Source organism: Cucurbita pepo, unplaced genomic scaffold (genome assembly GCF_057944985.1).
Source record: "Cucurbita pepo subsp. pepo isolate OVF unplaced genomic scaffold, ASM5794498v1 scafford_10, whole genome shotgun sequence".
Classification (NCBI taxonomy): Eukaryota; Viridiplantae; Streptophyta; class Magnoliopsida; order Cucurbitales; family Cucurbitaceae; genus Cucurbita; species Cucurbita pepo.
In genome coordinates, this window is record NW_028257915.1 from 213,283 (window position 1) to 236,039 (window position 22,757).

At 35.4% G+C, this 22,757-nt stretch overlaps 4 non-coding genes across 4 annotated transcripts; 2 read left to right on the plus strand and 2 right to left on the minus strand.

Moving 5' to 3' along the window:
- Window positions 1-323: 323 nt before the first annotated feature.
- Window positions 324-395, minus strand: TRNAE-UUC (transfer RNA glutamic acid (anticodon UUC)). Its single transcript has one exon. It is a non-coding gene; the product is annotated as a tRNA-Glu (tRNA).
- A 3,443-nt stretch (window positions 396-3,838) lies between these two features.
- On the plus strand, window positions 3,839-3,910 carry TRNAC-GCA (transfer RNA cysteine (anticodon GCA)). The gene has a single exon. It is a non-coding gene; the product is annotated as a tRNA-Cys (tRNA).
- Window positions 3,911-7,512: 3,602 nt separating this feature from the next.
- Window positions 7,513-7,585, plus strand: TRNAQ-UUG (transfer RNA glutamine (anticodon UUG)). Its single transcript has one exon. It is a non-coding gene; the product is annotated as a tRNA-Gln (tRNA).
- A 4,596-nt stretch (window positions 7,586-12,181) lies between these two features.
- On the minus strand, window positions 12,182-12,254 carry TRNAA-AGC (transfer RNA alanine (anticodon AGC)). The gene has a single exon. It is a non-coding gene; the product is annotated as a tRNA-Ala (tRNA).
- Window positions 12,255-22,757: the final 10,503 nt, after the last annotated feature.

A 22,757-nucleotide genomic window follows, 5' to 3' on the forward strand; every position in this document is an offset into this window, starting at 1 on the left:
CTCATCTCAACCATGACGTCGTTCAACAAGAGAGACTTCGAAAACGACTGGATTATCGCATTAACCATTTGAATCACCTGCTCATTTCAACCATGATGTCGTTAAACGACTGGATTATCGCATTAACCATTTGAATCACCTGCTCATTTCAACCATGATGTCGTTCAACAAGAGAGACCTCGAAAACGACTGGATTATCGCATTAACCATTTGAAATTGAACAAAATATCTATAACATAACTCTGACAAAGGTACGAAGTTCATAAAAAGTCTTTTTAGTCTAAGATAGAAACTGTAAAATAAAATGAAATAAGAAAATAACATTCCATTGCCGGGAATCGAACCCGAGTCTCCTGGGTGAAAGCCAGATATCCTGACCGCTGGACGACAATGGATTTTTTATGTAAATGTCCTGAAGTATTTTGTCAGATCGCTGAAGAGTTTTTGCATGATCTTTTGCTTAATGTCTAACTCTTCGACACGTCCTTCCCTATGTGTGTTAGAGTTCTCAGGGCTACCGCGACGTTTCGAGCTGTTCGATTGTGTGGCTCTTTCTTCAAAAGAGTCAATATCAAATGTTAGGTCTTTGATTGGCAACCCATCCAGGGGAGCGTCGATTGCATCGATTCCATCAACGATCTTCCCATGAGTTTATGGTGCATGACCCATTTTTTATACCATTCACCTTCGAGCACTACCATAGTTTTGCATCGTCCATGAGATGCATTGTGGCTAATGTAACTCTCAGGTCGTATGAGAAAGTTTCTGTAGCCCTCAACTCTCAGGTCGTATAATAGAGTTCTTAGAGCTACCGGGGGCCTTCTTCGCCCTCCACCTAAGCTGCACAGGAAAGGCCCAAAGCCAATCCCAGGGAACAGTGAAGCTTCATAGGGTCTTTCTGTCCAGGTGCAGGTAGTCTGCATCTTCACAGACATGTCTATTTCACCGAGCCTCTCTCCGAGACAGTGCCAAGATCGTTACGCCTTTCGTGCGGGTCGGAACTTACCCGACAAGGAATTTCGCTACCTTAGGACCGTTATAGTTACGGCCGCCGTTCACCGGGGCTTCGGTCGCCGGCATTTCGAGGTGTTCGATCGTGTGGCTTTTTCTTCAAAAGAGTCAACATCAAACGTCAGGTCTTTAATTGGCAACCCATCAAGGGGAGCGTCGATTGCATCGATTCCATCAACGGTCTTCCCATGAGTTTATGGTGCAGACCCATTTTTTATATCATCCACCTTCGAGCGCTACCGTCCTTGAGATGCATTATGGCCAACGTAACTCTTAGGTCCTATGAGCAAGTTCCTGTAACCTTCAAGTAGTGTTCAACGTCAAAAATAAAGTTTTTTTAATTCCTTAGCATCCTGGTTCCCATTTAAGGGTTTGTGTTTTTGGATTTTCAGTTTGTTAAGCCCAACATGAGCTTGGCTTGGGGTGTGGTTCTCTACGACCCTCCTTGTCAAACTCACTCTGGTGCTCATTTCAGTCATCTCAGCCATGATGGCGTTCAACAAAAGAGACCTTGAAAATGACCGAAATATCACATTAACCATTTGAATGACCTCAACCTCACTTGTTGAAATTGAACCAAATATCTATGACATAACACTATGAAAGGTTCAAAGTTCATAAAAGTCTTTTTAATCTAAGGTACTATTGAACTTGACCATTATAGTGCCTCTCAAATCAAGTTCATAAAAGTATTTTGAATTTAAGATACTATTGAACTCACCCATTATTGTGCTTCTCAAACCTAGGTAAAGTTTAAATATAATTGGTGACAAAAGATGAAACTATAAAATAAAAGAAATAAGAAAATAAAATTTCATTGTCGAGAATCAAACTCGGGTCTCCTCGATGAAAGCCAGATTTTCTGTGTAATGTCTTCGACACGTTTTTTTTATGTGTGTGATAGAGTTCTCAGAGATACCGCCACGTTTCTTGTTGTTCGATCACGTGACTCTTTCTTCAAAAGAGTCAACATCAAACATTAGGTCTTTGATTGGAAACCCATACAGGGGAGCGTCGATTGCTTCAATTCCATTAATGGTCTTCCCATAATTTTTTGGTGCATGACCAGTTTTTTATACAATTCACCTTCAAGCGCCACCATAGTTTTGCATCGTCCATGAGATGCATTGTGGGCCGATGTAACTCTCAGGTCCTCTGAGAAAGTTCCTATAGTCTTGAAGTATAATATCAAAACATATTAACGTATTTGATATGTTAAATATTAAAATAATTGATGTGTATCATAAACATTAAATAAAAATATATATTTGAAATTTGAATGATATTCATATTAATTAAACATATATTATGATATTCTACCACATTTTAATATTATTTAAATAAGATATTATATCTTAATGTATTAGGTATTCAAATATATAATTTGACAAAAATAATCACAAGTTCACCGTAAATAGAACCCTAGGGTTAAGTCAAAAAGTATCAAACACTAAATACTGTGACATTCTAGGTGATATTTTGCAGAGGAAGCTGATAAGGTCTCCAAAGAGCAGATGGTCATTTCTGACATTTTAGGTTAACAACATGGTGAAAAGTAACAAGAAATTCTGATATCAGTAATTAACTACAAACCTTTGAATAAGGTTTTAGAATAAATAAGATATCCAATCCAAAACAAAAATATTTGATAAAAAGAATTTAGAGTCAAATGTTTTTATAAAATTCGACATGAAATTGGGATTTCGGAAAATTCTAATTTCTTAAAAGGACAAATATAAAATAGCATTTAATGTCCAATTAGAAAATATGAGGGGAACGTCATGTCATTTAGGCTAAAAAACGCTCCATCCGAATTTCAGAAGATTATGAATGATATTTTCAATCCTTTCAAAAAATTTTGATAGTTTATATTGATGATGTGTTGATATTTTCTAAAACCATTAAGATCAACACTTTAAACATCTACATACATTCATTAATGTAATCAAAAGAAATCAACTAGTTGTGTCCATACCCAAAATCAAATAATATCAAACTCAGATCCGTTTTTTTGGATTTTAAATTTATCTATAATCTTGTTTCAAACAAAAAATAATTTTGCTAGATAGAAGTAAATTTTGTTGTGGTTTGATTTTAAAATTCTACCTATAAAAGAAGTTGAAAACATCTTGGGAGATTACCTATGGGTGAGTTTCTAACAAAGTCTCTCTTCTCTCCTCTGTCTTCTTAAACTCATACTAATCCAACCAATCATTTGCATGGACTCAAAAGTTCAATTACCTATAAAAGAAGTTGAAAACACCTTGTGAAAGTCTATAAGCATACTACGACCTCTAGCTTTGCAAAATCCAGCGTTGTTGACGCTTATCAAAATCGCTGCCAAAATAAAGTTTAACGAGTGGTTCTATGGTGTAGTGGTTAGCACTTTCGACTTTGAATCTAACGACCTGTGTTTAATTCCCGATAGGTAATCCACCAATTCATACAAAATTGGTCCATAGTCGATTCGGTAGGGTCACTTTTGGACCGATAATCTGTAGAAGGGGTCACTAAGATTGAGATCATACAAAATGGGACCATAGCTCAATGTTAGAGCATTTAATTGCAGATCAAGAGGTCACCAATTCGAACCTAGTTGGGCCCTTCTATCTAGGATAGAAATTTGTTACACTTTTTGGACCGACACTATGTCTACGGGGTCACTAAGGTTAAAATCCTACAAAATGGATCCATGGCTCAGTGGTAGAGAATTTGACCGGTCACCCGTTTGAACTTGGTTGAGCCCTTTTATTTTGGACAGACACTTTTTACACTTTTGGATTGACACTCTGTAGAACGAGTCACTAAAGTTGAAATCATGCAAAATGGGTCCATAGCTCAGTGGTAGAGCATTTGACTGCAGATCAAGAGGTCACCAGTTCAAATCTGTTTGGGCCCTTTTATTTTGGACAGACACTTTGTTCGATTTACTCCCGACCACCGAGTGTCTAAAGGGAAAAGAAATAAGAATAATTACCGATTTCATGTACATTAAGAAAAGAAGAAATAAGAATAATTACCGATTTCATGTACATTAAGAAAAGAGTGTGGTATCCAAGCACCAACTATTTTTTATGTTTTAAAATTATTTTTTTCAACATTTCCCTTATTTTGTACTATGAACCTATAAACTCTATTTCGAATATAATGTAAATATATATGTTCATTATATTTTAATTCTTTTTTTATTTCGAGAAAACATTTTACTTTGTTTTCAACCTGTTTTAACTTGCAATCCGTGCCTCGAGAACCCACCGAAAATGGGTCATGACTCCCTTTTTGTTTTCACTTACTCCTCCTGAATCTATAAAATGTCTCCTATTTTTATTCATTTTCTCTTTTCTTAAATATCAAAATCTTAAATAAAAAGGAATAGCTCTCTAAAATATTCTTTTTTGCCAGTAATTTCACATAATTTAACAAAAATCGGTAAATTAAAAAATCCTACATTGATATATTCGTAATTTCATGTAGTCTTCCTAAATTTGCCGGCGACATTGTTTGTTGTCGAGCTTGATAATGTGAGTTTGTAACCCATCCGTTAGGGTTCTTGGAATGATTCTCTAGATTATCCCTTCCATGTTGGGAGTTGGGCCATGGGTCTTGGGTGAAGGAACTGTTGGTTTACCGCCTCTAAGAGTTAAGGAAGCATCTTGAGGCTAGTTTCACATAGTATCATTGTCTTTGAGATAACAATTCTTCTCTATTTTATCTAAATTTTTTAAATATGGGTTCATTTCCAAATGCATGCTAACACCCTTATTGTTGAATAAATGACATGAAACTTTCACATAGTAACGTTGCCTTTGCTCCTATTGGTGGAAGGATAATGTTGGATCGATATGACAACCCTAGAGGAGGTGAATAGGGTTTCAACAATCTAATTATTAATTTTTTTTTTTTTAATAACAATCAAACTTGATACCATGCAATAAAACTTAACAATAATTTAGAACTTAAATGGTTAGAAAATATAACACCATAGTTTTATAGTGGGAATTTGAATAAAACTTTCGGACTCTTTCCTCGGATCAGAGCCCAACTGCTACACCGCTCTTTTTACGACTGCAAGAGTAAACTCAATCCTTTCCACGACTCAGGATCAAACCGATACACCGCTCTTTTTACGAGTTCAAGAGAAAACTCAATTCTTTCCACGGCTCAGGATCAAACCGGTACACCGCTCTTTTTACGAGTTCAAGAGCAAACTCAATCCTTTCCACGACTCAGGATCAAACCGGTATACCGCTCTTTTTACGAGTTCAAGAGCAAACTCAATCCTTTCAACGGCTTAGGATCAAACCAGTACAATTGTCTGAAATCTTATAGAAACACACCACAACACTCTTAAATAATAGACATCTCTGTCAGGAATAAGATAAAAAAAAAAAGAATTAGAAGTTTTGTAGGGAGCAACAATGGAGGCTTTTTAAAAAAAATTTAGATCGAGGAAACAAATGTTCTGTGTGTTGTGCTGTGAAAAATACTAAGAGGTGATGAGTTTAAATAGCGATCAAGTTGTAAAAATAGGAATTGATACGGACCACTAAAACGTGAACCGAAACGTGCAACACGAAAAATAATATTTATTTATTTTTAAATTTATCATAAAAAATTATAGACCACATGTTTCATTTATATATATATATATATATATATATATATATATATATATATAACATATTTAAATGTAATACATGTTAATGAAAACTGTGAGTAACATTTTAAAAATAATTAAAAGTTTTATAAATCTAAATGAAGTTGAAATGATTTTGTAATTCAAATAATTATCTTTATCAAAACTAAATGAAATCATTATAATTTCTTTCCATTTAAAAGTAATAACTCGTTTTCATAAATAAAATCATTATAATTTTTTTTTTCATTTAAAAGTAACAACTAGTTTTCATAAATGTAAACGAAATCTTTATAATTTCTTGCCATTTAAAAGGTAACCGAAAACTTTTATAAATGTAATTGAAATGATTTTATAATTTAAAAGTAATGGAAAACTTTTATAAATGTAATTGAAAACTCCACCTTGTTACTCCACCAAATTTATAAATGTCATCACGTCAGGTATCTTGTTTTGAATTTGATTGGTCCATAGTGTCAATTTTGCCACCACATCATCACGTCGGGTATTTGTTTTGACTGGAACTTCTTCGTTTTATCTCTAATTTGAGTGAACCAAAAAAGACGTTGAAATCGTTGTTCCCAACCTTACACTGTAGACAAAAATACTGAGAATTGTTAATAATTGAAGGTAGGTTTGTTATCATCAAAAGATTAAGGAAAAAAAGCCAACAGATAATAGGTCGATTATACCTATAGGGTAGTTTTAAGGGTGACAACGAGACTAATTTTTTTTAGTTAAAAATTAGAATTATAACAATCTGCCTAAAACCCTCAGACTAATTTTGCTTCATTTCTAAATGTAGGCAGACAAAGTAGAAAAATGAAAACATGTAAATTGTAAACTCGAACATTTCAAAGAAATAAATAAGTTTTGATGGTACCAATGCTAACCCGAAAACGATCAAACCAAATTTATTTCAAACATAGAAAACTTCATGTTGACTTTGACCAATTCCTACTATTTTTTTTTTCTATATTTTGAAACTATTTTAAGCACTCTTCTCTTGTACTCCTTATAATTTCTACCTTTTAAGGTTGTAAATATTTGTGCACGGGTGACTATTATGATTACATGTCAATCTAGTCAAGTGGAAATAAATTTTGAAGATGAAATTAAAGTATTAATTTTGATGTCATCTTAACCTGAGTTTTGGGATATTGTTATTAATGAGATTCAATCTAATGCCATTAGTAATTCACAATGATAATATTCAAAATACTTGACAAAAAAGAATGGTCAACATAAGATATTTGAAACAAATAAATATTTTCGTCCTCTATGATATATCAAATCACGCATTTGAAATTCCTTAATAATAAACGTGAAGTCTTACATCTTTTATAGAGAGAAGTTCCTTGAATAGAAGTCTTATTAGATACTTCTAAGCATTTAGAGATCAACTAGAAACAAAGCTAAACATTCTATAAAAAATTAGGGGTTAAACTTTTAAGTTAAGGTAATTTAAGAAACTTATGATTTTTATATTATCAAGAGTTTAATTTTTATAGTTTTCACCCCTTGTTTCTCGAGTGAATATTGAAATAATATAGTTTTCATGTTAAGTTTTGCACGGAAGAAAGAAAGACTGGGATGTAAAGTATTATTTCAATTTGTTTGTAATATACAACAATATATAAATTAACTATAAGAAATATATAAAATTACATGTTCTCCAAGAGATTCAATCAACATTGGAGGGATACTTCTGCAACCACTCTAAAGGAGATCAAGATCACAACGAGTTAGATAAAACAACTCTAGAACTTTGAATCCAATAACTTGAGTTTGACTCGTGATAGGATCTCTCTTCTTGTGGAATCTGCATAAAATAGGAAAACCATTCCAAAATAAATTTTTATAAGGGATTCTATGGTGCAGTGGTTAGCACTTTGGACTTTGAATCCAACGACCTAGATTCAACTCCTAGTAGGACCTTTATGAAATGACCTTGATGCGAAAACACAGAATAAGGAACAACAACACAAGACATTTTAAAACAAAAGGGTGTTACCTAGCATTCGATGCGAAAACACAAATTTTCTTGAGGCATAAGGTGTAACTTTCTTGAGTTATTTCGAACTTGCTCCGCTTCATGCCTTCCAATGCCTTCCAAGGCTTCATGAACATGACCTCCGTAATCATTTGAACCCATAATAACTAGCATGAGTTTTAGGTTCCGAACTTGCTCCAACCAACTTGAATTGAATTTATTCTCATGTCATATAAAATAGACCTTACAGAAAATAGTTGGTAATTTGGAGCATGTCTAAGCCTTGAGCTAGGATATGACTTCTTGTTTCGTTTTTAGGAACTAAACCTTAGAGGTTGTCATGTTAACTCTTCCGAAGTAACTCTTAATTTTCTCCCCATGAGTGCATAGGTGGCGTTGTCATAATCGTGGCATCCTGCTAGCAAATCGTGGTGCAGGGAATCTCATTTAGGTGAGGGAGATAATAAGTTCATCATGGAATCCTGCTCATGGTACATATACCATAGCATCCCACCTAAAGAGAAATAGGGGCCTCGCGGTACACTTCGTGAAGTGAGATAATGGTTACTTCAGGCATGGATCCTAGCAACTTGTTAAGCATGATGTTTGCATTAACCTAGGTGTTTTCTTGGATTCTTGGTGATCCTAGGTTTATGCATAACGTCTTGGGTCAAGCTTGGAACTTATAAGTTCTTAGGAATAGCCCAGCATGATATTGTGCACGTAGTATCTATTAGAGACCAAGGGTACATCTGGGGAATCTATTATTTCAGGGATACCACTTTAGTTATCCTAGGAGGTAAAGTTATATGGATCGTGATGAGCATTTTCTCCCATATCTTGGTTTCACTAACTACAGTTTTCTAATAACTCCCAAACTTCATTACCTTATATAACCTCTCGGGATAAGGATTCATACAACATTTTATAAAATAAGATCTACTGAGAAAACCCGAGAAAAGGTCAAATTTTGAGTTGACTTGGACAGTTCAGTTGAACTGGCCGTATCATCGTTTTCTTCCTCTGAATAGGAAGAAGATGCGCATTTTTCGCGTCGCCGCCATCTGAAACTCAGCCTGTACAGCCATATTACAGCGTTTCTCTCCTCGATTTCTTCGTGAAACTTAAAGATGGATGTTACAAGAAAGGACGAGGGATTTATTTGATAACTTCTCGTGGATCGTAGCCTAAGATATTCGCTACCAAAGTTCATCCAAAATCTGATTTATCGCTTGAGATAAAACAAAGGATTTCTTATTGGGTAGCCGATTCTAGGGGTTTCAAGGCCCTATTTCTTCATTGAACCTCTTCCATATCCTATCTTCAGGCTAAAGGAATTGGTTTGGAGGAACGTCTTTGAGTGTAGGACCTTAATTTCCAGAAATCGTTCTCGGTATGCAACTCACTCGAAACGCCAGATTTTCGATCACGTGGGTAGCTTATTCTACGACGTTTCAGCTCTCGATTCCTTCATCAAGTTTACTCAACTTCTTCCTCTGAAGCTAGAGGAATCCTTAATGGAAGGAAAAGAGATCGTAGATAGGAATTTTGACTCTTATCCCCAATTTAATTTCGAAACCTATTTCCTTCAATTTGGCACGCTCTCGAGGTTATTTTTCTTCGTGGTCTTCTATGGAAGCATTCCTTGGAGGTGCAGAAACTGATTGGAATCATTCTTGCTCGACGAATTATCATGTATCCTCAGATTAGATTTTCAAGTTTTTCTTGAATTGGGGGAATGGTTTCTAGGCACTTTCAGCACTCTATTACTTCATAGAACTTGTGGGTAATCTTGTTGAGAAACGGTAGGAATAAGTTTGAAGAGAAATGGTGGAGGATTGCTCTCGAATTTGGAAGAAATCTGAGAGTAGGAGACCCATAATCTAAACGTTTATTGTCTTCGATTGGGGGATCGACCTTTCTCGATTCTTATTTCGTATTGTTGCTCCTACTTAAGACTTTATAGGAGGAGCTTAAACCGACATTGAGAGCTCCAGAATCTTCGTTATTTAGAGATCGAACTTTCTGGATAATTTTTTGGAGATATCAACTCCGATCATAGCCTTACCGACCTTGGCTTTGAACACTAGTCGTTGGATGTGATGATCCGTGCGTGATCGTTCTAGATCATATCAAATTTTTTAGGAGATCCGACGATTGAGATTTGAGTTTGAAAGATTTTGCTCGGATGGTCACGGTAGATGCTCTTATTCTAATTAGAGTGGCATTTCTGTAATTATCCATTCTTCCAGGAGTATTTTGGTAATTTGCCACTTTCCGAATATTTTATTATTATTTTTCTCGAAAAATCCATAATTTTTCTACAAATTTCTCATCGTTTTTTTTATCATTTTTTCCTTTTTTTGAATCTTGAGATTCCTTCTAGATAAGGAATTACAAATCCGGAAAGATTCTTGATAATTGATAAAATGACTTTTGTGCCCTTTTGATTTACTTTTTCCTTTCCAATCCTTTTCAAAAGGCCTTTAACTCCTTGAAATCACTTGTTAGGGTACACGAGTGACTTGACTAAGTCCTTTGTTCTTGCTTAATCCTTTATTTTTTCCTTTCTATCCTTTGGGTCTTTCATGAGTGGCTTATTCTTATGGGAGATAATTTCCTTCATTTTTGGGGTGTTACATATACATACTCGTTACAAACACAAAATAAGAAGCAGACTCAAAAGAAGAACAAAAAATACTAGATTAAAAACATAGCTTAGTCCATGGCCCACACTCCAAAGTCCGCTCTCATCCACGACCAACTCTTAGTTACTTGAAAAAAAATGATAAACATGGAGTGAGTAAAACTTAGTAAGTAGCCTACTAGTAGGTTCTTAATCACGACCTTAAGCTAGGATATTACTTCTTGTTATGTTTTGAGGATCTTATACTGATTTTGAAAACCTTCCCCTAAAATAACCTTCAATTTTCTCCCCATCTATCTTTTTTTAAACACTTTTGAAAGTTAAAGAGTAGTTTTGAATTTATTTATTTTTTTTATTTTTTTATTTTTTTTTTTTTTGAAAATTCAACCGTTTTTTTTTTTTTTAACAATTATGATTATTTTTTTATAGATAAATTGCAAAGTTCAATGGTATTTTTTATTAATTTGGATTATAATTTAAAAAAAAATACAAATTTTTGTTGATTAAGTTAATATTAATTTCGTATTCTTTTTAATTAATGTATCATTGTCATATCGGTGTCCTAGTTTTTTAAGAATGACATGTTACCATATCTATTTGGTATCATATTTATGTCTAGTATCTATATCTCTTTTTTTTTTTTTTTTTTTTTTTTGTGACCCTGAGATATTTTGCTTTTATAAATAGATATCTTCACGAAAATAAGTTTAATTTATGTTGAGATGGAGAATAAAAATTGACGTTGATACTTGGGACTTTGATTCCTCTTAGTGTGAAGCTTGCATCTTGCAATTACTTGGGTAGAGAATGTGTTTCACTTAAATTTCACTCAAGAGAAAATAATCAAATAACGAACCATATTTGAGAGAGGATAATTTTTTAATTTTTTTTTTAATCTTTGAGAAATAAGAAAGAACAAAAATTAAAACATGGCATGAATGACATCTTTTTGAATCTTTGTTTTGTATATAAATGTATATAAAAAGAAAAAAAAATCTTATATATTTTTAGATATAATTTAAGATTACCTATTTAATAAAACTTCATCCAAACTTCTACTCATAAATTTAATTATTATTTGTATACAATTGTTAATATGTAAGAAAATACACGTACAAAATGTTTATATATTGGTAATACATTAGTCTTGGTTGTTTGACTAAAACAATGCAACCATTGTCCAAACTAAAGAATTTGATTCGAAGCTATCTCCTAATAGAGGGAGGCTCAATTAGACTTTGTTGTAAGATTCGACCATATCAATTTGAATAGCGTTCTCCAACTATAAATATTGAACTCCAAAGTATTCACGAGCAAAGTAAGTTTGTTGAAACTATCTATAAACGTGTTCCAAAGTGAGTCGTGGAGAAGATTTGCCTTAAAATCTAGTTCCAATTAAGGATGTCAATGATGAAGAAGTGCAAGCTGTTGGAAGGTTTGCCGTGGAAAATTTCAGAGGTGGTAGATATAATTTAATTTACAAGCGTGTGGTGAATGGTCTTTTCAGTCCCATATAGGCTTTGACTCCAAATTTTATATTATTGTGATAGAAGCTATAAATGACAATAACATTCATTGGTCAGATATTGCAATTGTGAAGAAGTTCCGTCATATGCATTGGACGCTACCGCCATCCTATAAGCTCTTATCTTTTGTGGAATTCTTCAAATTCCCTCTCCATAAGTAGCAGTATAACTACTAGATTGCTTTCTTTACTTACAAAGAGTCCTCTCTCTATATGTGCTTCTCGGACATTACTCTCTTTTATCTATAAAAATGGCATAGCCATAATGATATAAATCCTTAATATAAGTATCTTTTCTTTTTCTCTCGTACCCACCTTATACATAACATGTTAAATTAACTCATACTTAAAAAAATAATTTCTCTCTTTTGGAGATGCGGGGTATCGATCCCCGTACCTCTCGCATGCTAAGCGAGCGCTCTACCATCTGAGCTACATCCCCACAATCATTGCATCACAAAACCCTAAATTTCCTGTCATCAATAATAGTGAAAATAAAAAAAAATCAAAATATTAACAAATAGTTTGGTTTGGTGATGCGGGTTATCAATCCCCGTACAACTCGCATGCAAAGCGTGCGCTCTACCATCTAAGCTACATCTCCACAATTTTTACGTCACAAAACCCTAAACTTCTCATCATAAATAATAGTGAAAATGAAAAAATATCGCTACCCATTATGTCATAAATAAGGAAATATTGAATAGAAATAAAATAGTAATAACGAATAGTTTCTTTTGGAGATGCGAGGTATCGATCCCCGTATCTCTCGCATGCTACATTCCCATGATTTTACATAAAAAAAAAAACTCTAAACTTCCCGTCATCAATGATATTGAAAATGAAAAACTATCCCCGCTCATTATGTCGTAAGTAAGGAAAAATTTAAAAGAACTAATTTATTTAGTAATCGTTTCCTTTGTTGATGCATGGTATCGATACCAGTACTTCTCACATTTGATGCAAACACTCTACCATCTAAGCTATATCCTCAAAATTCTTATGTCACAAAATCCTAAACATCTCGTCATCAATAATAAGGAAAATAAAAAAAAAAATAACGCTATTCATTATGTCATAAATAAGGAAAAATTGAATAGAAATAAAATAGTAATAACGAATAGTTTCTTTTGGAGATATGGGGTATCGATCCCATCCCCATACCTCTCGCATGCTAAGCAAGCAATCTACCATCTAAGCTACATTCCCACAATACTTATATCAGAAAACCCTAAATGTCCCGTCATCAATTCTAGTGAAAATGAAAAAATATCTCCGCTAATTATGTCATAAATAAGGAAAGGTTGAATAGAAGTAAAATATTAATAACAAATAGTTTCTTTTGGAGATGGGGATATCCCTTTGCCTCTCGCATGCTAAATGAGCTCTACCATCTAAGCTACATCCCCACAATTCTTGCATCATAAAACCCTAAATTTTCCATCATAAGCTACATCCCCACAATTCTTGCATCGTAAAACCCTAAATTTTCCATCATTAATAATAGTGAAAATATAGAAAATCTAGAGATGCAGGGTATCAATCCCCATAACTCTCACATGCAAAGCGAGTGCTCTACCATCTAAGCTATATCCCCACAATTCTTATGTCACAAAGTCCTAAACATCTCGTCATCTGAAAATGAAAAACTATCCCGGCTCATTATGTCCTAAATAAGAAAAAATTGAAAAGAAATAATATATTTAGTAATCGATTCAATTGGAGATGCAAGGTATTGATCCCCGTACTTTCCACGATAATTTCAAAGCAAATAGAGAGTTATGATAAGTTAAGGTTAGATCAACTTTGAGTTCAAAGCAACAAGAACCAAAGACTGGTACGAAAATTCTATGGACTAGTCGAAGTTATCCACAAGATAAAGAAGACATCATTTAGGATCCAATTACTCCTATGGATACAGACTAACCCTGTTGTCCACGTAAGTAACTTGAAATGTTATTATTCCGACCAAGAAAACATCAAGTAAAAGCAGGTCGTATGACGTCATGAAAAGAAGAAATTGTTTCAAGCGAAGAAAGTAGGAAAGACACCAACAGAGAAGACTTGAAGAGTTAACAAACCGTGAAGTGATTTTCAATAGCTCCTAGTAGGTTGGAAAAGACTCCTCAATACTGAGATCAGCTAGAAGCGCGTCGCGAGACCTAAAGTCAGCCTCATCCTACAACATTGAGTTTATGAAGAGCCGGTTGATAGAGATATTGACAAATTGTGTAAGGGCAGATGTCGCGGTCATGATTGGCCAAGGCATGTTGCCTGTGGCTGCATGTTAGATGTCTCAGCTATTCGTGTAAACGATTTGTGGCTCATGGTGGCATGCTCATTCCAAACACGTTTTACTTGCTTTCATCTTAGATAGGCCTTTACTATTATTGTTGTGCCAATACGGGGTGTATGATTAGTCCACAAAATCATATCTACACCCATCAGGACTAAAATGTCCCAAAATGTACTATAGGAGAACGTGACCAGTTGTTGTTTCTTCACTTTTAGCTTATAACATTGCTTTATTTGAAATTATTTTTAATGTATTTCCTCGCTCACGTTTTCTAAAATATTTCTTCTAAACGTGATTCGAGCATACACTGCTATTGTTCGTTCAGTCTAAATTTTGCATGGTTGACTTGTTCATTGGATTAGAACAAATGTCACATAATCATTGTCTCACTACTGCAAGAGTGCGATTGTGACACTTGTCTTCCGTTCAGTTGTGGGCCGCATCTTCTGACTAGTTACGTGAGTTTGGCCTGGAGCATACGTGTAGGTTGAAAAAGAAATTGTTGGATGCGGACTGCGAATAAGGGTTGGGCCACGGAAGGTTTTTTTTTTACCACATATGGACTTTGGGCTAGTGAGTCTTAAATTTGGGTTCGTTTGAAAATTTTTGGTTCATTTTTTAGTTCAAACGAACCCAAATTAAACCTACTAGTTCTTTCTTCCTTGCACGATTCAATCCTATTCTCTGTTCTGCCTCTTCTTGCTTTGTGAAACTTCTTTAAAGGCTAATTTTCTCCGATTATTTGGGAGCATCTTCCTTAAAAGGATTGTGACCAAAGATTAAAAGGACTGTGACCACATATGACCTATGTAGAAAATTTGTACCCCCTTTCCTAAAACCTTTAGCGGACAACATACCCAAAACAGATACGCTGACTAGACTGCGCTACACCTCGTCTCACCCCCCCTCCCCCGGAGCATATGGATCCACCCAATCGATTAACATTCAAATCAAACTCGCCCATCCTTTTTGGCACAGGGACGCGAGAACCAATCCGAGTAATCTACAGTGGGGAGACCCCTTAAAGCAACAAGCGAGAATGGCTAGGTTGAGAGTAGGGTTAAAGAAAAGGCGAGTATGAAAAGACATATCGCATAACTGTCCCTGTAAGTAGCTTCATTCTTTCTTGATCTATGAACCGACTTTATGAAAAAAAATCAGTCTTTCGGCTGAAAGTGTGACTTTTTGGTATGGATAAGCAGGACCTCTTGGTTCGGGAGAAACCGGAGATGTTGGCTAAGAAAGCTAAGCAGGCAAGTACAGGACGGACAAAATGCACATAGAAATTGATTGACATGATCCCTCTCCCTCTCTCTTTGGCTAGTTGGCTAGTTGCAAAATAAGCGGGAAAGCATACCAGGTAGGGAAAGAAAGGCTGCTCGATCTCCTGTAAGGTCAATCCTCAACGGCGAGCTCACCAGGCAATGCTATAAATCCGATAGAAGTCCAAGGTTTCGTCTACTACGGACCAGGGAACTCTTGGAGGAGCTAACGTGAAATGAGAAATACATTCGATTACGGCAACTAATAGATAGTGAACTTTTTGGTAGACATAAATGATCCCTTGGCTCCAGAAAGAAAAGGAAAAGGTAGTCGTACTCCTACCTTTTCCGTCGAACGATAGGAAAGTTTGAGCTGAAAGATTTAATCACACCTGATAAGAAAGGCGGGCTTAGCAGGTTTTTCCAAACGTATAAACAAAAAGAGGAAGCAACCGGTCCTAAAGAGGATACCGATACGCATACATTCTCGCATGGAAGAACATAGCTGAACCGGATCAAGGGTCCTAACCTAGTCCGACTGACCTTCTTTGGCTGGCCCCCGCCCCTTGTAACAAGGTCAACGTGTACGTGCTTTTTCCTTTCGTTTAGCGAGATAGCTTACCAGCTCTTTCGGCTCATAGCAGCAGTATGAAAAGTGGAATCCTCATCCTGAGTCGAGTCCGCATTGCCATACGAATCGACATCGGCCAAACCAAGAGCTCCTATTTTTTCTTTAACGAAAGCGGATCAAACAGTTTCGATAAAACCAACATCTTTTAAAGATGGAGTCGCTCTGCCTTGATCACAGTGGACATATGCAGCTCCCGCTTTACCTTTGTCTACTGTGAAAAGGAAAGTTCCCTCATGATAGGCCCTCCCAGCTCCCGAACGTCTTTCTATCAATCGAGAGAGGTATAGAATAGTACAACAAACCAACAAGACAAGAATGGACTCATAAGATGGGCGGTCAGGGAAGCGATTTCATTTGTGTTATCCGCCAAGAAAATGATTAAGGAGTTCTCTATACACGGCTGAGAGATGACCGTATTGTTGCACATCCTGAATAAAGTACCGCAGGCAAGCGATGCTCTTTAAAATGAAAGCTTGTAGAACTCAGATCCACTTTTTCTTCGATTCGTAAACTTCGGATCTGATCTTCCTTTCGTCTCCGGGTGACTGAGAGAGAGTTTAGGCCTGGCGTGCATCCGATTCGGTCAACAATAAGGTACAAAGCGGATTGATTAAATGGGCTTGAAGTTCCATTATCGTTAGGTCGAAGATCTCTACTAGGTTTAATGCACTTTGGTAATTGGGAATGTGACAGTAATCGAATGTCTTTTTCATTCGACATTCTCTCTTACCAAGCACTCATACTTGCCAGGGTTGAGGAGACAGTCCTTGAGCTAATTGGGTTTCGAGATTGTGTATACGTGAAAAGAGCTCGCTTTCGACTTTCTCCTTGGCATTTTGTGCCCGGTTCTAGTTCAGGAAAGGGTCTGATCTCTTTCATTGAAGCACATTGATGCCGAAGGAGTCTTCGGAACCGGTGGAGAGGCTATGATGACTTCAGGCTATTTAAATAGCATGACCGATACCACAAAGAAAGGGTATCTAAGTCACACTAGTGGAATAGCTTTTTCATAATAATTATCTCGATATATGATACCAAAAACCTGCCTGATGACTGATAAGTAAAGGGGTTTCAAAAGACAAAAGAATGACAATTCTACGTGTGATAGAAAAGGAGATCTTTTTTTTTTTTTTTTTTCAGTGTGTGCAGTTCGCCTGCCTTCCTGAACACGGATAGGCTATGGGGCTTTGCACTTCGGCCCCTGAGAATACCACATCAAGGTGACAGGATTCGAACCGATGGCTCTCTGAAACTTCTTCATCGGTTATTTGGGTGCATCTTTCTTAAAAGGATTGTGACGACAAATGACCTATGTGACGACAGTGGACAACATGCCTGCCTTCCTGACCACGGATAGACTACGGGGCTTTGCACTTCGGCCCCTGAGAATAACACATCAAGGTGACAGGATTCGAACCTATGGCTCTCTAAAACTTCATCATCGGTTATTTCGGCGCATCTTCCTTAAAAGGATTGTGACAACAGATGACCTATTTGATTGAAAAGTTCCTTGAAAGAATACAATAGAACAAAGGATTGTGACAACAGATGACCTATTTGACTGAAAAGTTCCTTGAAAGAATACAATAGAACAAAGGATTGTGACAACAGATGACCTATTTGACTGAAAAGTTTGACCTATTTGACTGAAAAGTTTGACCTATTTGCAGTTTGACCTATTTGACTGAAAAGTAGAGAAGGATTGTGACAACATGAAAAGTTCCTAGAAAGAAGGATTGAAAGAATACAATAAGTAATGCTCTTTTCGAAGTCCGAGACAATTTTCTTGGTTCAATGTTTAAAAACCACATTTTAACCTATTTGATTGAAAAGTTCCTTGAAAGAATACAATAGAACAAAGGATTGTGACAACAGATGACCTATTTGACTGAAAAGTTCCTTGAAAGAATACAATAGAACAAAGGATTGTGACAACAGATGACCTATTTGACTGAAAAGTTTGACCTATTTGACTGAAAAGTTTGACCTATTTGCAGTTTGACCTATTTGATTTGACTGAAAAGTAGAGAAGGATTGTGACAACATGAAAAGTTCCTAGAAAGAAGGATTGAAAGAATACAATAAGTAATGCTCTTTTCGAAGTCCGAGACAATTTTCTTGGTTCAATGTTTAAAAACCACATTTTAAATCATATTATCTTGCATAATTCATTTTGATATAATATTGTTGGGGGCATTTTGAGAATCGAACTTAGAGACCTCTCACACCCAAAAGGATAATCGTACCACTTAGACCACATGCCTTTATAGTAGATCTATAATTCTTAGTTGCTAGTCTATATATTTTCTGTGCCTCAATATATGAAATTTATATAAGTTGAAGTTGTGCATTGCCATGCATTCCTTTGGGTTAGTTATTTCATTTTGTTTTTTTTTTCATTCAAAATTGTCATTTTTATCTTTTTTGGAGGGGCATTCCAAGAATCGAACTCGAGACCTCTTGCACCCAAAGCAATAATCATTCCACTAGACCAAATGCCCTTATTATGGACTATAGACATATATCGTGGAGTACACAAGTAAATGATATTAATAAGAGCATTATCTTTCTCTAAGGCGCATCTTTTGAGAATTGAACATAGGGGCATTCCAAGAATTGAACTCGAGACCTCTCGCACCCTAAGCGAGAATCATACCACTAGACCAAATGCCCTTTCTAAAAAAAATGCAACATTTTTAACTCCTACTCAATATATTTTTTTCTCTCAAGTTTGAAATCTATTTTCTTGAGCGGTTGTTGGACTATAAAACAAAAAGTTGATGGTCTAGTATTTTACTTGTAAGTAAGGCATGTAATGTTGAATTGTTCTAATATGCAAGTGTTACCGAATAAACTACAACCCAACAAATGAATCAAACTAATCAGTTTGGGTTGGGTTGGATTTATTCGGCTCAGTTCGTCAGTTTGTTTGATTTAATTCTTCTATTTTGCTTCGTATGACAAGAAAATGAAGTTGTATTGAATGTACCATAGTTTGATTTATGACAAACTCATATGAAATATAATTGCATTAATAGTACTAAGAGTTTGAGTCTGTAAATATTTCATGAACTTAAGTAAAACTCATGCTTCATTAAAGACGAGATAAACTTTAGTTAAGTAACTGGAACTTTAAATTACTTCATGTGGAGCTTCAATTACTCTATGTTAGCTACTATCTTTAGGGTTTACTAATTAGACACGAGTTTTTGATTTAGGGGATTGTTTTATGTAATTTTCAACTACAACTTATGTTTTCAAATTTTTAGGTCATAATTTAGGTAGTGGTTGTATATTATGGATGAACACTAGAGTTTATATCCCGTTCACCACAACTACTCTAGTTTTTGTTTGAAGGCTATAATTGTCATCTATGTTGTATGGCAATAAAATTTGTTTAGATGAAATTTTAGTTAAAGTTGCATATTTTACTTCTTGCGAGTAAAAAATTTGTTTCTTAACATAATATGAATTTAGTTGCAGAGTTATTAGGAATAAGATGGAGAAAGAAATTTTCTTTAAAATAATAAACAGACCAAAGTTCATCTTTGTTGTTGTCTAATTGTGATTTTGCAAAAAGCTTAACTAATATGAAATATCAAGGTAATTCAAGAATATATATTCACACGTCATTCAAGATGACAATAAAATGGAGTTAAATTGAACGCAGTTGTAATGTCTAGCATATTTGTATTAATGATATTAAAGAGAACTTCGTGTTTTATTAGAAGAGACCAACTTCCTTTAAGGTACTAGGAGTTTAAACTACTTCCATTGTAATTTCAATCACTCCACAATGATTACAAATTTAGGTTTGGCTAATTGGACATCTATTATCAACTTTAGGTTATAATTTAGGTAGTAGCCATTATAATATTAATGAGCATAAGAGTTACAATTCTTTCATGGACCATATGTGCTATAGTTAAATGAATATATATATATTATGTATGTCGTGGTTTGGGTAAAGCACAAAGTAGTAAGGAACACCATTGTCAACTCTAGAGCCACCCACAACTCATGATGGAGACAGATGCAAAATATTTTAACATCCTTTGGCATCAAGATACAGGAAAGATGAACGCCGTCAAATTGGAAGCTTTACCTGTCTTAGGAGTCACAATGAGAACTCTAATCAAGCTGGAGCCTTGGACTAGGCAAATTGTTTAGTGATAGTTGAAATGGATGACTTCGACGTCGTGTCAGGAATGAACGTCCTGGTGAAACACAAAGTCATTTACATGCCCCTAGCAAAATGTCTAGTAGTAATGGAGTCTAACCCGATGATCATCAGAAAAACATCCATCAACCAAGAGGGTTGAAAATGATGTCGATACTACAGTTGAGAAAGAATCATAGCCATGATGAATCTACGCTTGCTGCTACTGTTGTAATTAAAAAGGGGAGCTCGAGTGAGCCAACCTCAATAGAAACCTTGTTGCCACTACATGAACACCACCACGCAAAACAAGGTCAGATAATGGATTTATCCCCACCAGAAGAGACAAAAACAAGGTTAGATACTGAAGAAGGGAGACAGAAACAAACCACTGAAGCAACACCTGTTCACACAGAAATATCATCTAGACGGTGAAGAGAAGGGTCAGTCGGAAGCGTCAACCACAATAATTTCAAGAAAAATAAAGATTTCATATAAGTTAAGTTCAGATAAACTTCAAGTTCAAAGCAACAAGAACCAAAAACTGGTGTGAAAATACTATGGACTAGTTAAAGTTATCCATAAGATTATGAAGACATCATATAGAATCCAATTGCTCTTATGGATGCGGACTAACCTTGTTGTCCACGTTAGTAACTTGAAACGTTATTATTTCGACCCAAAAGACATCATGCAGAAGCAGGTGGTATGACGTCATACAAATAAGAAAAAAGTTTCAAGCGAAGAAAGTAGGAAAGACACGAACAGAGAAGACATGAAGACTCAACAAACCGAGAAGTGATTTCAACAGCACCTAGTAGGTTGGAAGAGACTCCTCATTATGAGATCAGCTAGAAGCGCATCGAGAGACCTAAAGTCAGCCTCATCCAATAAATTGTGTGGGGGCAGATGTCATAGTCATGATTGCCCAAGGCGTGTTGTCTGTGGTTGCATGTGCATGTCTTAGCCATTCTTGTAAACGATTTGTTGTCCAAGGCGGTTATTTGTGCAATGTTATTGTTTACCGATTATTTGGGCGACACGCCTTGAGCAATCATGACCGTCACAATTGGCTAAGACATTTGTTGTCCATATGTTATTGTTGTCCAAGAGACTCCTCATTATGAGGTCATGGTTGGCTAAGACATTTAAAAAAGTTTTACCTAGGGCAACTTTTATCACAATCCTCTTCTCGCTCTCTGAAACTTCTTTAAATGTTATTGTTCACTGGTTATTTGGGCGCATCTTCCTTAAAAGGGTTGTGACGATAGATGACCTAGGTAAAACTTCTATTGGGAGATCAGTGCAATAGAGAATCTGTGTCCCTTTCCTGAAACCTTCAGCGGACAACATAACAAAGAGTTCCTAGAAAAAATATCATAGAACAATTTGTGTAATGCCTTTGAAGTTAGGCTCAAGGCTCTATCTTGTCTCCCAAGAATATGGTTCATTCTCTATTCACATCGAAATTCTGCAATAGAAATTGGTACCCTCATCTTCTTTTACAAAACTTTCTCAAGTCCTCATGGAATGATTTGAAAGTTGTAGCCTCATCTTCTTTTATAAGACTACCTCGGCCTTCATGGAATGATTATGCTATGTTGATTCTTAGAGAAGGGAGTAGTGTCAAACTAAAGATTTGAAGGTCACGTGTTTAATCTCCACGTTCACTGCACCTGTTTCCATTTGCATAAGCTTACTATTCAATAAAGAATTAGTTATTATTTATTTTTAAAATATAATGAATTAGCAGAAATATCTTTACTTATGATTGTTTTTTTTTTCAAATATTAGCGAAGATAACACAGTTTTGAGAGCGTCAGATTGAAAATCTGAAAGTCACGTGTTCGAATCCACGTTCACCACACCTGATTCACGTCACATAACTTGACTCCGGACTATTCAATTTAAAATTAGTGACTATTTCTTTTTAAAATCTCAATAAATAGTGAAATTTAAATTTAGTGATTATTTCTTTTTAGAATTTCAGAATTTTCATTTTAATGTTAGCGTGAATAGCTGAATTGGGAGTGGGAGTGGGTCTGTAGTTTAAAATTTCAATGAATTAGCGTAAATAATTTTACTCATGAATTTTTATTTTAATGTTAGCCTGGATAGCTGAAGTGGGAGTGGGTCTGTAGATCTAAAGATAGGGTGGATTCCTAATTCTTTATTTCACTATAAATGCTCTATAAGAATTCTTTATTTGACTATAAATGCTCTGTAAGATATTTAGTAAAATGACTCATCTTATTGCATGGAACAATAAAATTGATGTTCCCGTAGGTGATGATTTTTCTGATTCGAGGACGAATCCTGAAGAGAGGGATGATGATAAGAATCACGGTGTACATTCTACTTTCAATGTTGCTTAGTTGAGTCCTTTTGATGTAGGTGATGATTTTTCTGATTCGAGGATGAATCCTTTTGAAGAAGGGGATGATGATAAGAATCACGGTGTTCCAACTGGACCTATTACACAACCCAAGGCCAAGAAGATTCAACAAGCATTCATACTTCATCTACAAAATTGGATAGGCTAGGTTCAACCATCATTTCATGTGTTACAAGCTGATTCGTTTGAGTCAAGACCATTT